The 19,719-nt window shown below is 42.7% G+C and overlaps 1 long non-coding RNA gene across 1 annotated transcript in view; it reads right to left on the bottom strand.

The window, feature by feature from the left end:
- Positions 1 to 17,136: 17,136 nt before the first annotated feature.
- The window catches only part of LOC129486847 (uncharacterized), a 32,638-nt gene continuing 30,055 nt past the window's right edge, over positions 17,137 to 19,719 (bottom strand). The window contains exons 2-3 of the long non-coding RNA XR_008659117.1: positions 17,756 to 17,852; positions 17,137 to 17,436 (exon numbers count right to left, since the gene is read on the bottom strand). This is a non-coding gene — a long non-coding RNA (uncharacterized lncRNA). The remainder of the gene's footprint in view (positions 17,437 to 17,755; positions 17,853 to 19,719) is intronic.

Genomic DNA, 19,719 nt, shown 5'->3' with positions numbered 1-19,719 from the left:
AAGTATTTGATCCACTGGCATGTAAACCTGTATAACATCACCTTGGACCTAAACAGATACATTAGTAGGTACTAACCACAAGATCTGCCAGTCCTATTATATACCACATCACTTTGCAGCTGCTGGTCTGACTGAGCAGTGGAACAGCCCGTTTTAGATACCAACTTGGAAAGAATGTCCCTTTAGGACGAGGCACCATCTCCCAGAATGCAGCATGTACTCTAAATTAACAGTCTTATACAACTGGAGTCCCAAACCATAGGTCTGGAAACCAAGAGGTGGAAGGATGAGTGACCCCACTTACCATCACTCTCAGTAACCTACTGGGGGTTATGCATTTCCTGTTCCCACTGTTCTGGAGTCTGTGGATTGGAGATCTTGTCATTCAGAGAAAGTGCTTCCACCACACAGTGACAGTCTCATTAAATTTTATGATTTGTCCACCACCTAACACTTAATCTTCAACAGGCAAAGAAAGGTGTCATCATCCTGGCAGGCGTGTCATTGGTTATAATCATTAGAAGGGGTAGAGCTGTTGTTATGCAATGGGAATAGGTGGAAGTAAACTTGGCACCCAGATGATCCACTCAGAGTTTCCTTGGTACTCCCCAAACCCTATGTTGATGGTAAATGGTTAACTGTTTATGGTAAATGGCAACAGCTACAGCCTGAAAAGAGCTTGGTGACATGGTGACTAGAAGCTCAGAATCACACTGGTGAGGGTCTGGGTCTTGTTACCAGGTAAGTCATTAGCATACAGACAGAGGGTGAATGATTCTGATTGTTGTGGTTTGGATTTGCATCCTGCTCAAATCTCATGTCGAATTGTAATCCCCAATGTTGGAGGAGCGTGACTGGATCATGGGGACGGATTTCCCCCTTGCTGTTCTGGTGATAGTGAGTGAGTTCCCAAGGGATCTGGTTGTTTAAAAGTGGGTAGCACCTCCCCATTTGCTCTATTCCTCCTGCTCTGACCACATAAGACCTGCCTGCTTCCCCTTCCACCATGATTGAAAGTTTCCCGAGGCCTCCCCAGCCATGCTTCCTGTACAGCCTATGGAAACATAAGCCAATTAAACCTCTTTTCTTTATAAATTACCCAGTCTCCAGGAGTTCTTTATAGGAGTATAAGAACAGACTAATACACTGATTGACATGAAGAAGTAGGCTTGTTCTACTATGGAGGCAGGAAGCTGTGCTTCAGGAATTCATTCGAAGAGGAGGGAGGCAGGTGGGACAATTGGAGGTCTTGGTGCCTCCAAGACCAAGAGTAGCTGCAGAAATCCCACCAACCAAACCCTGATGAGGACAAAGCAACTGAGGACCTCAGTGCTATGGAGATGAAGGTCTGAATCACCCCAGCAGGCTGACTCATATATGGTTTTCTTCACTAATCCTTGTGTATCTTTTTTAGACTTGTCTGGACACCAAGAGGAATGTGGGAGCCTTTGGAATGTTTAGAGCAGAGCAGTGACATGGCCTGACTTAAAATTTACAGGACATAGGTGCTGGTTTACAAATTCACAGAAACTGACTATGGTGAAGAGAATAGACCGGGGGGGGCAAAGGCAGAGGCAAGAGTTGGCTGGGGGCTGTGGCAAGCATCTAACCAGAGACAGTGGCAGATAGCCAGGGAGTAGCAGTGGAAGCAGAGGCAGGAGACTTTCCTGGCCGATTAGGTGTGGAGTGTGAAGAGAAAAGATACAGCAAGATGACCCCAATGTATGGAGCCTGAACAACCAGAAGGATGGTGGTGCTAGTAAGTAAAATGGAGGAACCTATGGGTGAGGCGAGGTGAGGAGGATCGGGAGTGCAGTGTTGGCCTTGTAAAGTCCATGTTACTGGCTCCTGGGAGGACTCCTCCTCTTTTCTGAGTGTTCCTGGTGGGCTCATCAGTCATGGTACGCAACAGCAAAGGCAAATGACTCAGTCTGATGAAGCCTCAGCTATTGGTTCAGAGATGGGTTGCAGCCCAAGTGGGGCCAGTTAGATTCCTCCATGGGGTTGATATGCAGACAGAAAAGTTCTTTTCCTATGATGTACCTAAGCTGAGAAGCCATGAGCCTAGAGCTGCCAAAAGCTGCCTAGCCCGACTCATGGGAAAGAACTGGCCTGTGAAACGAAATCCAGAAAATACAAGTGGAACAAAGAGGTGAAAAGAAGGTTTATTTATTATGTCTTTAAACTACCCTGGATCCAGCCTTACCTGGAGGTCACGAATCCCCACTGATAACTGTGCCAATCATCTATCTATTGCCTTTCAGCATCAAGTGTCTTTTCCATTACCTACTCTGCAAAAATAGACCTGGATCTTTTCAATATCCTTCTCTTTGCCAATTGGTATAACATTAAGATTTATCAGTAGAGGGGGTTGGAGAGACACTACAGGAGGGAGTGAATTTTTTTTTCCTCCTGGTCCCAGGATGCAACTTGGGCCAACTCCTAGGACACACACAGCTTCCCTCTGGGTCTAGCTCTGGCAGCACAGATGGCTCCCCCAGCGCCTGGCTCCTGCAGGGCGCAGCAGCATCCCTTGGCAGCCCTCAGGTGACTTTGCAGCACAGTGCCGCTGGTGAGACACCTCCCTGTGAGCACCTTTCCTTGAACCCCTGAGAGCAGAGATTTCTGACAAGCTCTGGAGGGCTTGTTTCCAATAACACTGGCATGGCAGCACAGCAACTTTCTGCTCTTCAGCAAGCTTCAGCCAAGCCACTTCCAACCCAGTTCTGATCTCAGCCTCAGGAGTGGCAGCTGCTCCTTATATCAGCTAGCGCTATATCCTTTCAGTTCTCTTGTTTTTTCCAAGCCAGTGCCTCATTACTCTAATCCCTTGTTACAATCAACGCTTCTTTATATCAAAGTGGCCCTGTTCATGTGTATTTGTGGATTTCTGTCTCTTTATGGTAGCCTAATGCAACACCATTTACATGATAAAGCCCCTCTTTGCTTAAGCTACTTTATTTCTATCCCCTACAACTGACAGAGTCTGAAAACTGATGCACAAGTAAAGAAACAATTAAAATTAATATTGCTGAGGCCTGGCTGCCATGAGCAGTCAGGGAGGATTCTTAATTCATCTAGAGAAGCTGATGCCTGAGCTGAATTTGAAGGCCACACCACCCACCTCTACCCCCTGTCTACACTATAAAGCCTGGGCCACTGAGGACTAGCTAAGAGGGTGGTTTGCTCCAGAAAATGTTCCCAGGGCTCTCAGTTAGAAGTCCCCCCTCCTCACTCAGAACTTCCCACCAACTTGCCCATGATCCCTCATAGGACACTTGGTCCCTCCAAGCTTGCATCACAGCCGTATATATGCCTGACTTAGGTGGCAGAGACCGCTGGTATGCACCAGCATCCGTGCTCTTTTCTTCTCCCAGAGCACAAAAACTGCATTTCCAACCTCGCTTGCAATTCAGTGTGTTCATATGACTGAGTTCAGCCCACGGGAATATGATCAAGTGAAGTACACATCTGAGTTGACCCACTGTGCCCTCCCATTCACAATTCTGACTTCCTTTCCCTCTTTATCAAACTGAATGGAGAGAATTCCAAGGACCCAGAGAAGAAGGGAGCCACAAGGTTGGAGGAACCTGGGTCTCTGAATGTCTGCAAGGGACCCGCCCTGACACACCCTGCATCTGAAAGTGATGTGTGTGAAAAATAAACATTGGTGGTGTTAAGTGACTGAATTTTCAGTGAGATTTCATCTGTCATAATCACATATCTTTATTTCTCCACTAAGCCAAGAGGTGTTCAAAAGAAAACCCTGTGTTGTACTCACCTCTGGACACCAAGTCCCTGGCTGCAGTGTGTACTCAGCAAATATTCTTTTGGCATATTCCAAGATATCTGCCTTATTCTCAGTCTTTTGAAATTTAAGTGAAATGTGTTTAAGCTTTACCTCCATTGCAATCTCTTTAGGGACTTAGGAGAAGAGTGAGGGAGAGAAGTAAAGAAGAGTTTTTGTTTTCCTCATTGTCCCTGGCTCTAAGTTCTTACTTTCCTGCTTCCTGTCCCTGTTTTATACCCTCCTGCCCTAGATGGGACTCTTGACTCTTCCTCTTGATTTGTACAAGGAAACTTACTTGTATGAGGTATGTGACTCTCTGGAGGAATTTACTGAATATTTGAGGAGAGAAGAAAGGGAGTATTACACACAATGCAAAAAATGCAAGTTAGTTGTTCCTAAAAATTATTTTGGAGGATGACATCAGTGGCAACGGTGAGGTAAGGACCTCAAAAAATCCACTCTTCCATAAAAACCACAAGAACACCGGCAAGAATTGCCAAAATCAACTTTTTCAGGACTCTTAAACAAAGGCTTGTAACAAGCTGGGAAGCATTTACTCAAGTAAAGTGGCTGAATCTTATTATTATTTTTTTAATGTGAGCCATGTAGAATCTTAACCTGCCCTATTTCCATTCCCCCATTCCTGTGCCCCATACCACGCTTGAAAACCAACAGCCCTAAATCACGGTGAAAAACAGTGGCCCGCAAGCCACTGGAAGGCAGTAGAATGGGACGGAAGCTCTTCCAAATGCTCATTTTGAAAAGACTGAGACTATTTGGCCTCTGTGGTATTTCACTGGAAAACTTTATTTGCAGGACTTGTCTTTATTTGACTGACTCAGAGCTTTCCCAGTGGGCATCTGTGAAAAATATTTAGTGGCAATTGTTAAACATGGTAGCTGCGTGAGGCAGTAATCACAGTTGGGACAAACAATAGGGTGACCAACTTAAAAAGGGAAAATAGGGGAATGAGATGTCCAATGGGGGCTTTGCAAAGTTCCTGGGAATCTAGAAGGTCACATGCATGTGTGGGGCTGTGCTCATGCCCAGGAAAGACCCAAGTCGGCCCTAAGCTCTCACTTCTGACTCACATTGAGGTTTTGTGCAAACAGGAAGTAAAGGCTAAGGCAGAATTGTAAGCTACTTAAACGAACATTGAATGCATGTCCCAAACACACAAAGAGCCCTTTGGTATAGTCTAGGAGACTCATTGGTCCCAGGCATTAAAGGAAATAACTCTCCGATTATTCACTGACCACTAAATTAATCAAGTGGAGATGGCAATGGCCACAAACAACAAAGAATAGAGACTTTATATAATTAGTTTAGGGAAGTCACTCAGCAAACCAACAGCAACAATAATAACAATAAACAATAATGGTAGATACAGTGGCTCACGCCTGTATTCCCAGAACTTTAGGAGGCCGAGTCACGCGGATCACGAGGTCAGGAGTTCAAGACATGCCTGGTTAACAGGTTAACATAGTGAAACCCCGTCTGTACTAAAAATACAAAAAAAAAAAATAGCCGGGCATGGTGTTAGGCGCCTGTAATCCCAGCTACTTGAGAGGCCGAGGCAAGAGAATCGCTTGAACCCGGGAGGCAGAGGTTGCAGTGGGCAGAGATCACGCCACTGCACTCCAGCCTGGGCAACCGTACAAGACTCCATCTCAAAATAATAATAATGATAATAACAACAACAACAACAATATGGTCACTAAACAACAACAATAATAAAGTAATTAAACTAATAAGCAACAACAAACAACCCTGGAGAAATGAAAGAACCTGACAAATGACATATTATTTTAAATGTCCGATTTTCAACGACAACAAAAATATGAAGCATAAAAAGAAACAATAAACTATGGCCTACACACAGGATAAAATGTAGTCATTACAAACTATCCCTAAGGAAACCCAGAAGTTGGAATTACTAGAAAAACACTTTAAATCAGCTATTTAAAATGTGCTTAAAGAACTAAAGGAGGCCAAGTGTGGTGGCTCACATCTGTAATCCCAGCACTTTGGGAGGCTGAGGCAGGCAGATCACCTGAGGTCAGGAGTTCGAGACCAGCCTAGCCAACATGGTGAAACCCTATCTCTACTAAAAAATACAAAAGTTAGCCAGGCGTGGTGGTGGGCACCTGTAATCCCAGCTATTCAGGAGGCTGAGGCACAAGAATTGCTTGAACCTGGGAGGTGGATGTTGCATGAGCTGAGATCATGCCACTACACTCCAGCCTGGGTGACAGAATGAGGCTCTGCCTCAAAAAAAAGAACTAAATGAAACAATGTTAAGAACGATAAAGAAAGTACTTAGCCACATCTTGCCAAGTAAGTAGTTTTTCCTTAATCGCAGTTTCGCTTTCTGCAGTTACAGTCATCTATGTCAATTGTGGTCTAAAAATATTAAATGAAAAATTCCAGAAATAAACAATTCATAAGTTTGTTCATCTTTTTTGAGACAGGGTCTCACTGTGTTACCCAGGCTGGAATGCAGTGGCACAATCACGGCTCCCTGCAGCCTCAGTGTCCTGGTCTCAAGCAATCCTCCTGCCTCAACCTCCTGAGTAGATGGGACCACCGGTGCACACCACCATGCCTAGCTAATTTTTCATTATTTGTAGAGACAAGGTCTTGCTATGCTGCCCAGGCTAAGTTTTGTCATCTTAATGTCACCTTTGGTCACAGACTGCCACCAAATGGTATAGAAGTCTTTTAAATAATGATGGTGATGATGATGATGGTGCCTATGTTACTGTGCTATTCATGGAAATACCTTAGGTTTCACTTTCCACAGTTGTAGTTATCCAGGGTCAACTGTGGTCTAAAAATTTGTGAAAAATTCTAGGAATACACAATTTATAAGTTTTAAATTGTGCACCTTTCTGAGTAGCACAATAAAATCTCATGCCATTCCACTCCATCCCACCTGGGACATGAATCATCCCTTTGTCCAGGGTGTCCACACTGTATGGGCTACCTGCCCACTAGTCACTTAGGAACTGTCTCATATATCAAATCGATTCTGACAGCACCATACTGCTTATGTTCAAGTAATCCTTATTTTACTTAATAACAATTCATCTATGCTAAAGAGAAGGTGTATACTGTTTCCTTTAAGTAAAAAGGTGAAAGTTCTCTAATTAATAAGGAAAGAAAAAAGATGTATGCTTAGATTGGTAAGATCCACAATACAAACAAATCTATCCAGGAAACTGTGGAGAAGGAGAAAGAAATTCATACTAGTTTTGCTGTCATACATCACACTGCAAAATTTGCAGCTACAATGTGTGCTAAATGCTTAGTTAAAACGGAAAAAACATTAAATTTATGAGTAGAAGACATGAACAGAAAACATGTTCCAATTAAACATCATTCTCAGTAAACTATCGCAAGGACAAAAAACCAAACACCGCATGTTCTCACTCATAGGTGGGAATTGAACAATGAGAACTCATGGACACAGGAAGGGGAACATCACGCTCCGGGGACTATTGTGGGGTGGGGGGAGGGGGGAGGGACAGCATTAGGAGATACACCTAATGCTAAATGACGAATTAATGGGTGCAGGAAATCAACATGGCACATGGATACATATGTAACAAACCTGCACATTGTGCACATGTACCCTAAAACCCTAAAGTATAATAAAAAAAAAAAAAAAAAAAAAAAAAAAAAAGAAAACATGTTCCAATTGATGACAATGTGTTGTTCCAGAAAGCATTGAGCCTGTACAAAGACTTCAGCAAGGAGGTCCCTGAAACAAGTGGCACCAAGGCATTTACAGCAAGTAAGGGATGGCTACATAGATTAAGGAACATAGAAGGTCAATAGTAGGCTAATGTTACATCTCAATGCCTACATCATTCACTTCACTTTATCTCGTTACATAGGCATTGTATCATCTCATCACAAGAAGTGAGTGAGTACAGTACAATAAGATATTTTGAAAGAAAAAGAGAGAAACCACATTCACATAACTTTTATTACAGTATATTGTTAGAAGTGTTCTATTTTATTGCTGTTGTTCATCTCTTACTGTGCCTAATTTATAAATTAAATGTTACTATAGATATATATGTAGAGAAGAAACATAGTATATATAGTATTTGATGTTATGCATGTTTTTAGGGGTCCACTGTGGATCTTTAAATATATCCCCTGTGAACAAGGGGGGAGGTGGTGTTATTCTATCAAAAAAATGAGATACAAATTATTTTCTTAAAAGAACCAGATAGAAATTTTGGAGATGAAAATGATAATAACTGTCCCAAACTTCAGAGATGTAGTTTAAAAAAACAAAGCAAATGAAATGGAAAATTCACTAGAGGGATTCCACAGCAGATTTGAATAGGCAGAAGAAAAAATTCAGCAAACTTGAAGATGGATCATTTGAGATTATCCAATCTGAGGAACAGAAAAAAAAAAAAAAAGAATGGGCCAGGCACGGTGGCTCACACCTGTAATCCCAGCACTGTAGGAGGCCGAGACAGGTGGATCACGAGGTCAGGAGATCGAGACCATCCTGGATAACACGGTGAAACCCTGTCTCTACTAAAAATACAAAAAATTAGCCAGGTGTGGTGGCAGGTGCCTGTAGTCCCAGCTACTCGGGAGGCTGAGGCAGGAGAATGGTGTGAACCCAGGAGGCAGAGCTTGCAGTGAGCCGAGATTGCGCCACTGCACTCCAGCCTGGGCGACAGAGCTAGACGCCATCTCAAAAAAAAAAAAAAAAAAAAAAGAATGAAGAAAAATGAACAGAGTCTCAGAGACCTGTGGGACACTATCAAGTGTATCAACATGCACATAATAAGAATCCCAAAAGTTAAAGATAAATAGATGAGTGCATTAAAATATTTGAAGAAATAATAACCAAAAGTTTCTCAAATTTGATTTAAATACATTAATCTGCACCTATAAGAAGCTCCACAAACTCCAAACAGGATAAATTCAAAGAGATCCACACTTACACACATCATAATCAAATTGTTCAAAGCCAAAGAGAAAATCTTAAAAGAAGTATAATTAATAATATAATGAATTAATTAATAATTTTACTTCTATTAAGATTTCTCACCAGAAACTATGAAGGCCCGAAGGAAGTAGGGTGACATACTGAAAGAGAAAACTCAAGAATTCTATCTCCAACAAAATCCTCTCATGATAAAAACAGTTAACTAGGCATAGAAGGGAACTTCTTCAACTTCTAAAGGCCATCTACAAAAAGCAACAGCTAACATCATACTTAATGATGAAAAAATGAAAGTTTTCCCTTTAAGATCTGAAATAAGAGAAGAATGTCCATTCTCCCCACTTACGTGAGCATTGTACTGGGAATTCTAGCCAGGACCATTAAGCTAGAAAAGGAAATAAAAGGCATCCAGATTGGACAGAAAGAAGTGAGTCTATCTTTATGCAGATAACATTGTCTTGTAAATAGAGCTAATACATGAGTTCAGCAACGTTGCAGGATATAAGATCAATACAAAAATCAGTTGCATTTCTTTCTATATGCTAACAATGAATCATCTGAAAATGAAACTAAGAAAACCAGTTCACTTATGAGAGCATCAAAATAAATTAAATACTTACGAATAAATTTTTTAAAAGAAGTGCCAGATTTGTAAACTTAAAAATGCAAAATATTGTTGAAAAGAATTAAAGACCTAAGTAAATGGACAGCAGTCCATGTTCTTAGATTGGAAGACTTAATATTGTGAGGATGGCCACACTCCCCAGTAGGAGCATACTCCCCAGAGCAGCCTACAGAGGGAATGCAGCCCAGTTAAATCCCAGCTACCTTTCATGTTGGCAGAAATTAACAAGCTGATCCTAAAATTCATACTGAAATGCCCAGAACCCAGAGTTGCCAAAGCAATCTTGAAAAGGAAGAACAAACTTGGAGAACTCACACTTACCAATTTTAAATCATATTACAAAGCTATAGTAATTAAGAGAGTGTAGTACCGGAATAAGGATAGACATGCAGAAGAATGGAACTCAGAGCCCAGAAACACACTCTTAAATTTATGATCAATTAATTTTCAGCATGTGCCATGATAATTCAATGGGGAAAATAAAAGCCTTTTCGACAAATGGTACTGGATATCCACATGCATGCAAAAGAATGAATGTGGACCTTCACCTTACACATATATAAAAACTCACTCAAAATAGATGAGAGACCAACATATAAGAGCTAAAACTACAAAACACTTGGAAGAAAGAAAGAGATATACATCTTCATTACCTTGGATTAGGCAATGACTTCTTAGATGTGATACCAAAATCACAAGCAACACAAGTGTGAAAAAATTGGACTTCATCAAAACTAAAAACTTTTGTACTTCAAATGACACTATCAAGAAAGAAAAGCAACAACCCACAGAATGGAAGAATATATTTGCAAATCATATATCTACTAAGGGACTTGTATCCAGAATATATTAAAAAAAAAAAACTCTTACAAGTCAACAATAAAAAGATAAATAATTCCATTTTTAAAGGGTAAAAAATTTAAGTAGATATTTCCACCAAGAATATTTGCAAATGGATAATATATACATGAAAAGATAATATTAGTTATTAGAGAAATGCAAATCAAAACCGCAATGAGGTATTACTTCACACACACTAAGATGGCTATAATTTTTTAATTAAAAATAACAAGCATTGGCCAGGAGGTGGAGAAATTACAACCTTCATGCACAGCTAGTGATAATGTAAAATGATGTGGCCACTTTAGAAAACAGTTTGCCACTTCCTCAAAAAATTAAACATAGAGTTGCCATATGACCCAGCAATTCCACTCCTAAGTATACACAAGAGAAGTGAAAACATATGTTCACACTAAACCTGGACAGGAATGTTCATATTAGTGTTACTTGAACAGCAAAAAAGGAAGAAACAATCCAAATGCCCATCGACTGATGAATGGGTAAACAAAATGTGGTCACTCCATGCAGGGAAGTATTACTGAGCCATTAAAAAATGAAGTACTGATCCATGCTAAAACATGGATGAATTTTGGAAACATTATGCTAAGTGAAAAATGACAGACACAAAAGGCCACATATTGGTGATTCCATTCATAATGTCTAGAATAGGCAAATGTATAAAGACAGAAGGCAGATTCATGGTTGCCGGGGCCTGGAGGGTGAGGTGGGGAAATAGGGAGTATTGCTAATGGGTACAGTGTTTCATTTAGAGACACAAAAATGTTCTGGAATTAGATAGAGCTGATAGTTGCACAACTTCGTGAATACACTAAAAATCATTCATTTGCACAATTCAAGAAGGTAAGTTTTTTGGTGTGTGAATTATATCTCAATTTTTTAGAATGTAAGCATAAATTATTTAGTATTTATCTCCCCAAATACTAGCCTCTTGCTGCATTGCCTACTTTCCCCGCTCCGTTCTCTTCTTCTATCTCTCCTCTACCACCAGCAACAACATCAAATAACTATTTCATTCATCTGAGCAATTCATCTCTCTCCAGCCCATACCCCATGACTTAGCTCTATCTGCATACTTGCACCCCAAGGACTCACCAATATGTTCTAATATTATGACCCATGTTCTTCAGTCATATCAGCCAGAAAAGAGGGGTGCAGAGGGCAATTCTGTAATCAGGCACTGTGTTCAAAGATTGGCTCATCCCTTGGGCAAGCTCTTGACCCCTCTGTGCTTGAGTTTCTTCATCACATGGTAGGCCTAATCATAGCAGTATTTCAGTGTTTTGTTGGGCAAAGTAAATGAGATGGTAAGATTAATATCTTACATTTATTTCTTCATGACATGTACTGTTATAGTAATTTAATGCTTATTGGGCTATTCATATATGCCAGGCATTATCATCATTACTCATCACAACAAGATAGCTATTTTTGTTGTTAAAATCCCGTAAGCCATAGTCACTTTCAAGGAAATGGCAGAGCAGGATTCAGACACAGGCCCCTCTTAACCACAAGACAGCATACTCAGCAATTCGGCTAACTCTTGCATCGTTCTCTGTGCACTAAGAACTATTATCCCCATTTGATAGATGAATAAGTTGAGGCAGAGAAAGGCTAAGCCCTCAGGCCTGTAAGCACTCAATAAATGTTAGCTAGCAGCAGCATCAACTCATAATGATTTCTTATTCCAATTCTGTGTGAATTGTTCCACACACACACACACACACACACACACACATCCCTTTTGAAGGCACTACTGGCCAGCCACCTTTGCTTTGGTTCTAATTAATGTTATTCCTCCTCTATTAAACACAGAGAGTAATATATCAGACTCGGTGCCTTCCAGAAGCTCACAGTGTACCCAGGGAAGACAGATGTGTCCTCCCAGATAGTGCAAATGTAAGGCAGGGGCTGAAACATAATATCTGCAGGTCCTGCACATAACAGTTTCTCAGTAGACAAGTGAAAGTTGGGTGGATGACCAACGATAACTGAGAAGGCAGAAGTTATTTCTAGATGGAGATACAGGAGAATATCATGGAAGATATGGTGTTTGCCAGGTGTGTGAATGGAAGGTACATGGAGTGAAGCACAGTAAATATGTTGATTGCTAAGTAAACAGTGTAGAGAACAATGCAACATTCTGTTTGGGAACTACTGGCTTGTCATTTTGCATGTAGCCACTAGAGGGAAGTCCAATACACGTTGGCATTTAGAAGAAAGCTGGTTGTGGTTTTAATCTTGTTTCTTTCTTTACCAGGCCAGATCTTCAACAAGGTCTTCTACGTTTGTAGCATCCAGGGATTTGATTCATTCTGAGCATTCCTAATATCCCTGCACATTAAAGGGTCTTGGCTAAAATGTTCATTTGTGACATTCGTATGAAAGAATGACAAAGATATTTTTTTCTAAGCATGACCTGCTCCCTCTCCTCCCCACTCCCGTGCTCCAGTAAGAGGATCCAGAGCACCTCCTCTTCTTCCCCGAAGCTTTTCTCACCCTAACCAGCTTCTACTCATTTCACTTCCCTATGAGTCTCCTCGAGCAGAGCAGACAAACTTAATTGTTCCATTAATATTTATTACATTGTGCTGTAATTGTATTGTCTTAAGATTTCTTCATAGTTAGAACATTGCTCTTATTTTTGAATGTATCTCATGTGCATTTCACAAAAGGCTGGAGGGCTTGATCTGCCTGTGTCTTTTAGCCATCGGGGAAACCAACTGTCACACCCCTGCTGGCCTGTCAATCGTTTCCCTGTCTCACCCACAGGAGGGGCACTCCTGGAGGCTAGGGGTGTGTTACCCCACACTGCTTGGTATCCTCACTGCTAGCTAGCAAAGTACCTGTCACATGATCAATGCCCCAACACTGTTTGCTGGATAAAGAACAAGAGAATGAATGGAATCGCGATTCTGATCCATGACCAGGGCTCTAGCTGTCAGGACTCACTATCTTGCCATGAGGTTTTTACCTGCTGGAATGCCTAGAACCAAGGTCAAGGGGCTAGTGTCCGTGGAATGGCAGCATCTCAGCAGATCATGTCCCTACTCCATCTTCCAGCCTCCATGGCTTCCTAATACACCTGGAATAAAACTCTGACTCCTCCTCATGATCTACAGGGCCCTACATGATTATTCAGCCTCCTCTTTTATTTCCTTTCCTACTACCCTCCCCACCCCCATGCTCCCAACTGCACGGCCTGTGTCTTCAAACATGCCCTGCCTGTCCTGCTCCTACCTGGGCCTTGGCACACACAGGTTCCTCTCCTTGGAACACCCTTCCTTCCTATGATCCCTGGGCTGGCTCTGTTTTATTATCCAGATCTCATTTTCAGTGTCACTTCTTTGTGAGGTCTCACCTGGTCATCCAACCCAAAATAGACACTCATCATCGCTACTCACAGCATCCAGTGTTAATGCTCTGCATAGCATCCACCTGGGTTTCCATGTGTTGGTTTGCTTATTGTCTGGTGCCCCAGCAAGACAGTAAGATCCAAGACAGCAGGGATCCAAGAGAACAGGGACCCTTCACCGGCACATCCCTAGTGCCCAATACAGAGCTTGGTCCACAGCGGGCCCAGATTTCTCAAACAAATGCTCCCAGGATGAAGCCTGAAGCTTCCTCTGAATCAGTGTCTCTGCCCTCCTACCCCACACCCTGCTGCCTCCAGACCTTGCCCTTCAACCACAACAAGATAAGACACACAGAAGGAGGCAAAGTTTCCAAGAAGAAGTGAGGTTGGGGGAAAGGGTGCTGGGCTGATGGAACAGGGATCTGGGATTTAAGAGCCTGCAAATGCACCTCTGGAAGCTTTCAGATGTCTCTGCATTTTCAGAGGTCAGCCAGAGAGCAACACAGCAGCACAGAGCAGGGGCAAGGGAACTAGAGAGCCTTGATTTGAACCCCAGCTCCTCTACTTACTAGGGATGACCTGAGACAAATTATTTCACTTCCCCATGCCTCAGTTTCCTTGTCTGTAAAATGGAGATGATAATTATAATACTTACCTTGAAAAGTTTTGGTGAATGTCATTTACTTAATGCTTTTACAGATTATGAACAAATTTTAGCTGTTATTATTAATACTTGCCCTATTATATCAAGAGGGCTATTTGTGAATGTGTGTGTCCCTAGAGGAACTGTCAATTCTAGTAGGAAAAGGATGGTGACTGTGTCCTGTTCTTCCCGAGTGCCCAGAACCTTCTACCATGTGTGACACATCCTTTGATCAACGGGTCTCTCTTATCTCAGTTGAAAACCAAGAGTTCTGGGATGCAGGAGCCTTTGAGTCCTCTTGCACCTGGCAGGAGCTCTGTTCTACTTGGACGTGCTTCTGTTTCCTCGCCTTTTAATTTATCTACCTTTAACAAGCCATGGACAAGTTCCCTCATTTTCTAAAAGGAGCCACTTTGCAAGAGTGGGCTGGACCCATATGCCAGGAGATACAGCTATGCCAAACATTGAAATAGATGCCTTTCCTTTCAGGTGATTTCAACTTCCCGCAGCCCCTCTTGAACAGCATCACTCCATCTCAAGACCCCACAGAAAATCTCTCTCTGAGAGGAATGTAATGTATGTCCCATGAAACTGCCAATATTGCAGCCAATTTCCAAGGAAAATTGCCTCTATCCATCAAAGCAGCCCTGAGCCAATGTGCATTAGTGAGGAAGACCCGGGCCAGACTCTCCGGAGGGTTGTTTCAAAGGCAGTGGGAAGAAAGCCCATCGCTTGAATGAAACAAAATAAGATAAGAAAGGAAGGAAAAGAAGAACCATCCCAAACCAATAAAAGTCTCCCCAGGTAGTCCCTTCACCACCCGGGACAAAACCAGGGCCAGACAGTGTCCTACAGTCCAGGCAAGTGGGTTTTTCAGCCACCTCCTCCCAGGTGAGAAACGGGAGTAGTAAGACAGGTCAGGAGTTTAGGAGGCTGCAGGACCATCACTGCATGGGTGTCTGCCCCTAAGCAAGTAGACTCTGGGCCAGGCTCCTGCAGGGAGACCATCCAGACTGCTCTTCCCTCTCCTCTCATCCATCAATTCCAAGCCTGCCAGAGAGGGGCGATGCAGACATCCCTCCAGAGAGATCAATAATGAAGAACACAACCAATAAACACATTCCTCCAGAATCCATTCGGGCGTTCCCTCAGGGTTGATAGGATAACCCAGTGGTAGTCTTGAAACTATGAGACAGCTGAGAGGGGCGCCTGAGCTTCTGTCGCTCACAAGATCTTCTGAGCTGTGAGAGCAGTGACTCTGCCCAGCACCAAGCTAACCCCTTTAACACCTGTCCCTACCCATGGAACCTCACAACCACTTACTTATATTTACAAATGACTCAACAGAGGCTCAGAGAGGCTGAGAAAAGTGTCCAAAGTCTTAGGATTTGTGGCTAAGGTTTGAACCCAGGTTCCCCAGAACCTTTCCACTCCAATGCTCTGGCTCCTCTCTCTGGGCCTCGATTTCTTTGTCTGCACAATGGGAAGAACATTGCTCCTGTCACAGAGTTTGTCAAAGATGATTCAGGTCATGAAAGCATCTGGCAGCTGACATGAGGCTTCATACAGTGTGAATTCAGAAAAGGAATTGTCTTTCATGCTCATGTTGGGCGACTCAGCCACAGCTTAACACAGACAACTCTGCTTTGGATTAACTCTTCCTCTGCTGGGCCAGATATTGTGCCCTCCCTGAGAGAAGATGGCCCCACACTGACTTCCACATCCCTACTACTGACACAGTGCTTGGATACAATGGTGCACGATTACTGTTTCTGGGACTGAATTGCATTCACTGGCCTTAGCCTGAATGGGGAAGATGAAGAGATTGAAATATTTTCCGGTGAGGCTTATAATAAGCAATAAACTCTGAGTCTCCTTAAGCCCAGAAGCAAAATTAAAAGATGAAGCCAAAAAGGATCCTGCTCCTCAAAGCAATCAGTGCATTCCAGCACTTGATCTGTTCAGGTAGCCCAGCCACAGTGGAAGACACATTTTCTTTCTTTTCGTTGAGAAAGAGAGCGGCAATCTGGGCCTTGGCTGGAATGAGGAGCCTCTCCGTTTACATGGCTGTTTGGATGGAAAATTTGGATCAAAGCTGCAAGGCCCTTGCAGGCTACCTCTTGAGTGAGTTGGGAGTTTAAGTGATCAAATGACTTCCAGGAATGGATATCCCCAGTTGGCCAATGATGAAAGCCAAGTGCTTCCTGCAGTCACCCAGAAAAACTGCTGGAAAACAAAAAATCGTATTCACTATTCTCATGTGCACAACCTCAGCTTCATTGAGGAAGCACTTACAGAGCTGACTCTTAGTACCTTCAAGGAACTGAGCTAAGTACTGAAGGGAAACAAGAGGCTGTGATAGTACAGTAGAAAGGGTGTGCACTTGGAACCTAGAGTCTGCGTTTAAATTCTAGCCCTGCCACCTTGCCATAGAATGACCTTAGGTAAGTCACTCCAACTCTGAAGACCTAGTTCCCTCTTTGGCAAAGTGAGTCGGGAAGATTTGGGCAGTCACAGTTAGATATTACACGTCATACGATTCCACTGGAACAGACCACAGACAAATGATATATACTCTCAACTCTGCTCTGCAGATCCATCACAATCTTGGAGAAAGAAGGTGAAACCAAGCAGGTTTGCTGGGCTGATTTTACGTATTCTCATTTCATCAAGAATTGTGTGTATGATAAAGAAGAACCTCTACCATATAGGATGTTCATTTCCTAATCAGCTTTCTCTGACCATTTGCCAGCTGCCTCCTCTTCATTCAGGTTAACCATACCTGGTTCAGCTTAAATACACCTGTCTTAGGTTAACTAAGGAGGCCCTTTTATTCAGAAATATTTAAGAAAATAAAGAAATCATTGAGAATGGCAGAAACTAAGCTAGAATGAAACATATACAATTTGTAAAACAGCTAAAATACAACATACCACCACATTTGGGATTTCAAAATATCAGTACACAGAAGTATTTTGGCAACATTTTGGAAACAGTTGAGAGTGTTCATGGGATTCACTCCAGTGCCTTCTCCCTAGAAGTGGGGAAAGCCTCAGCTATGCAGGAAGATGGGAGATTTTTCTGTCCCTCTCCTGCCCAGCTGCTTTTCTTCATGCATCATGCTATGAACAAGGCAGATTGTTCTCTGAGAGATAGTCTTCTCAGAGACAGCATGGCGGTGAGGCAGCTAGGGGTGTTTGAAAAAACATGAGTGGAGAACCCAGACCAGGGTTTAAATCCACATCACATCATCTGAGGTTGTGTGGCTCAACTTGAACCACAGTTATCACATTTATAAAATGAGAATAACCATACCTAATTCATAGGGTGATAGAGATAATTCTAGGCAACACACTGGTAAAGCACTCAACACACAGAAGCTCCCAATATATGATGACGATTCTTATGATCTCTTAGTGGAGAGTCCTGCCAAGCATATGTTAGTCTATTCAGGATGCTATAACAAAAATGCCACAGACTGAGTGGCTTAAACAACAAACATTTACCTCACACAGTTGTGAAGACTGAGAAATCCAAGTTCAAGGTGCTGGCAGACTTGGTGTCTAGTGAGGGCTTCCTGGCACATAGATGGCCATCTTCTCCCTGTATTCTCACATGGTCAAAAAAAAAAAAAAATGAGATTTCTCTCTGGGGTCCTTTTTCCAAGGGTAATAATTCCATTCATGAGGGCTTCATACTCATGACCTAAGCACCTCCCAGAGGCCCCACCTTCTAATAACATCACATTTGAGGGCCAGGATTTCAACATTTGAATTTTGGGGGGACACAAACATTCAGTTCATTGCAAGGGGATAAGTCTGGTCAGATTTGCAGAGTCAGAAATCAGATTGTATCATCCCATGGAGAGTTTAAACCACACACCTTGAAGCTGAAACAAATAAAAATGTTAATTTACTCATTTATACTGAGAAATCACTGCTCTGGTGTATTAGTTTCCAACAGCTGCTGTAACAAAACCACAAATTTAGTGGCTTACAACACCACCAGTGTATGATCTTACAGTTCAGCAGATCAGAAGCCTGGCATGTGTCTCACTGTTGGCAGGACAATTAATTCTGGGGGCTCTAAGGGAGGATCCCTATTCTTTCTCCTCCAGCTTCTAGAGGCCTCCTGCACTCCCTGGTTCATGGCCCCTTCCTCCGTCTTCAAAGACAGTGACAGTGGGCTGAATCCTTCTCAGCTTACATCCTTCCAACCTCACTCTTCTTCTGCCTTCCTCTTCCACTTTTAAGGACCCTCGTGATTACCTTGAGCCCACCCAGATAATCTAGAATAACCTCCCTAATTTAAAGTCAGCTGATTAGAAACTATAATCCCATTTGCAACCTTAATTTGCCTTTGCCGTGTAACACAGCATAGTCACAGTTCCCAGGGATGAAGATGTGGACATCTTTGGTTCCACCTACCACATATGAGAACAAGAATACTTGAGTCCATTTCACCACTCCATGATTTCCCTGTAGGCAGGCTTACCCACAGGCTTGGTGAGCATGCAACTGGAGCCTAGGTGGTGTCAGGCTTACACAGTCAATGGTATCTACCTCCACCATGGGCATAACTTGACCAATGGACCCAGAAACCAGTATGACTCCCACCCTGATGAAAGCTGGATAGGGTCTTGGCGATATTTATCATTTGTGACTCCCTTTGCCATCCCTCCAAGTCCGACAAACCACCACTGACACCACTAGCCAGTGCCAACTTCTGATGGTCCCACTTTCTCTATTTTTTTTCTTTTTGAGAAGGAGTCTCATACTGTTGCCCAGGCTGGAGTGCAATGGTGCGATCCCCATTTTCTCTTTAAAGGTTAATCCTGTGTTAAGTGGCTGTGTACTAAATGTGTCCCCTGCCCCCTGCCAAAAATTGATATTTTGAAACTATAATTCTCAATGTGGTGGTATTTAGAGATGGGGTCTTTGGGTGGTAATTAGGTCATGATGGTGGAGCCCCAGGATGGAATGAGTGCCCTCAGAGGAAGAGTAGGAGTTTGCTTCCTCTCTCTGTGCCGTCCACCATGTGAGGACACAGCAAGACGACAGCTGTCAGAAAACCACAAAAAGAGCCCCCAACAGAACTCAATCACACTGACACTCTGATCTAGAACTTCCTAGGCTCCAAAACTGTGAGAAATATTCTCTGTTGTTTAAGCCAGCCAGTCTATGATAATGTGTCATAGCTGCCCTGGCCAATCAAGACAGGTGGCCTGAGTGTCTTCATGCTAAAATCGCTACATTTTGCACCACTCTTTTCTGATCCACTATGTGTGGAATTTAAAGTTCAACTCTCCATGTGTAGATGTATGTTTCCCGATTCTTACGAAACTTCTAACTATGACCCCTAAGTCCTCACAACATCATTGATTCAATCCTGTGCATACTCATGGGAGACTTCTTTATGTCAAGCACAGTGATATATCAGGGGGTGAATCAGACATGTCCCCATCCCTCAA

Source organism: Symphalangus syndactylus, chromosome 7 (assembly GCF_028878055.3).
Source record: "Symphalangus syndactylus isolate Jambi chromosome 7, NHGRI_mSymSyn1-v2.1_pri, whole genome shotgun sequence".
Classification (NCBI taxonomy): Eukaryota; Metazoa; Chordata; class Mammalia; order Primates; family Hylobatidae; genus Symphalangus; species Symphalangus syndactylus.
The sequence above is the reverse complement of the archived record's forward strand: the minus strand, read 5'-3'. Positions and strand labels throughout refer to the sequence as shown.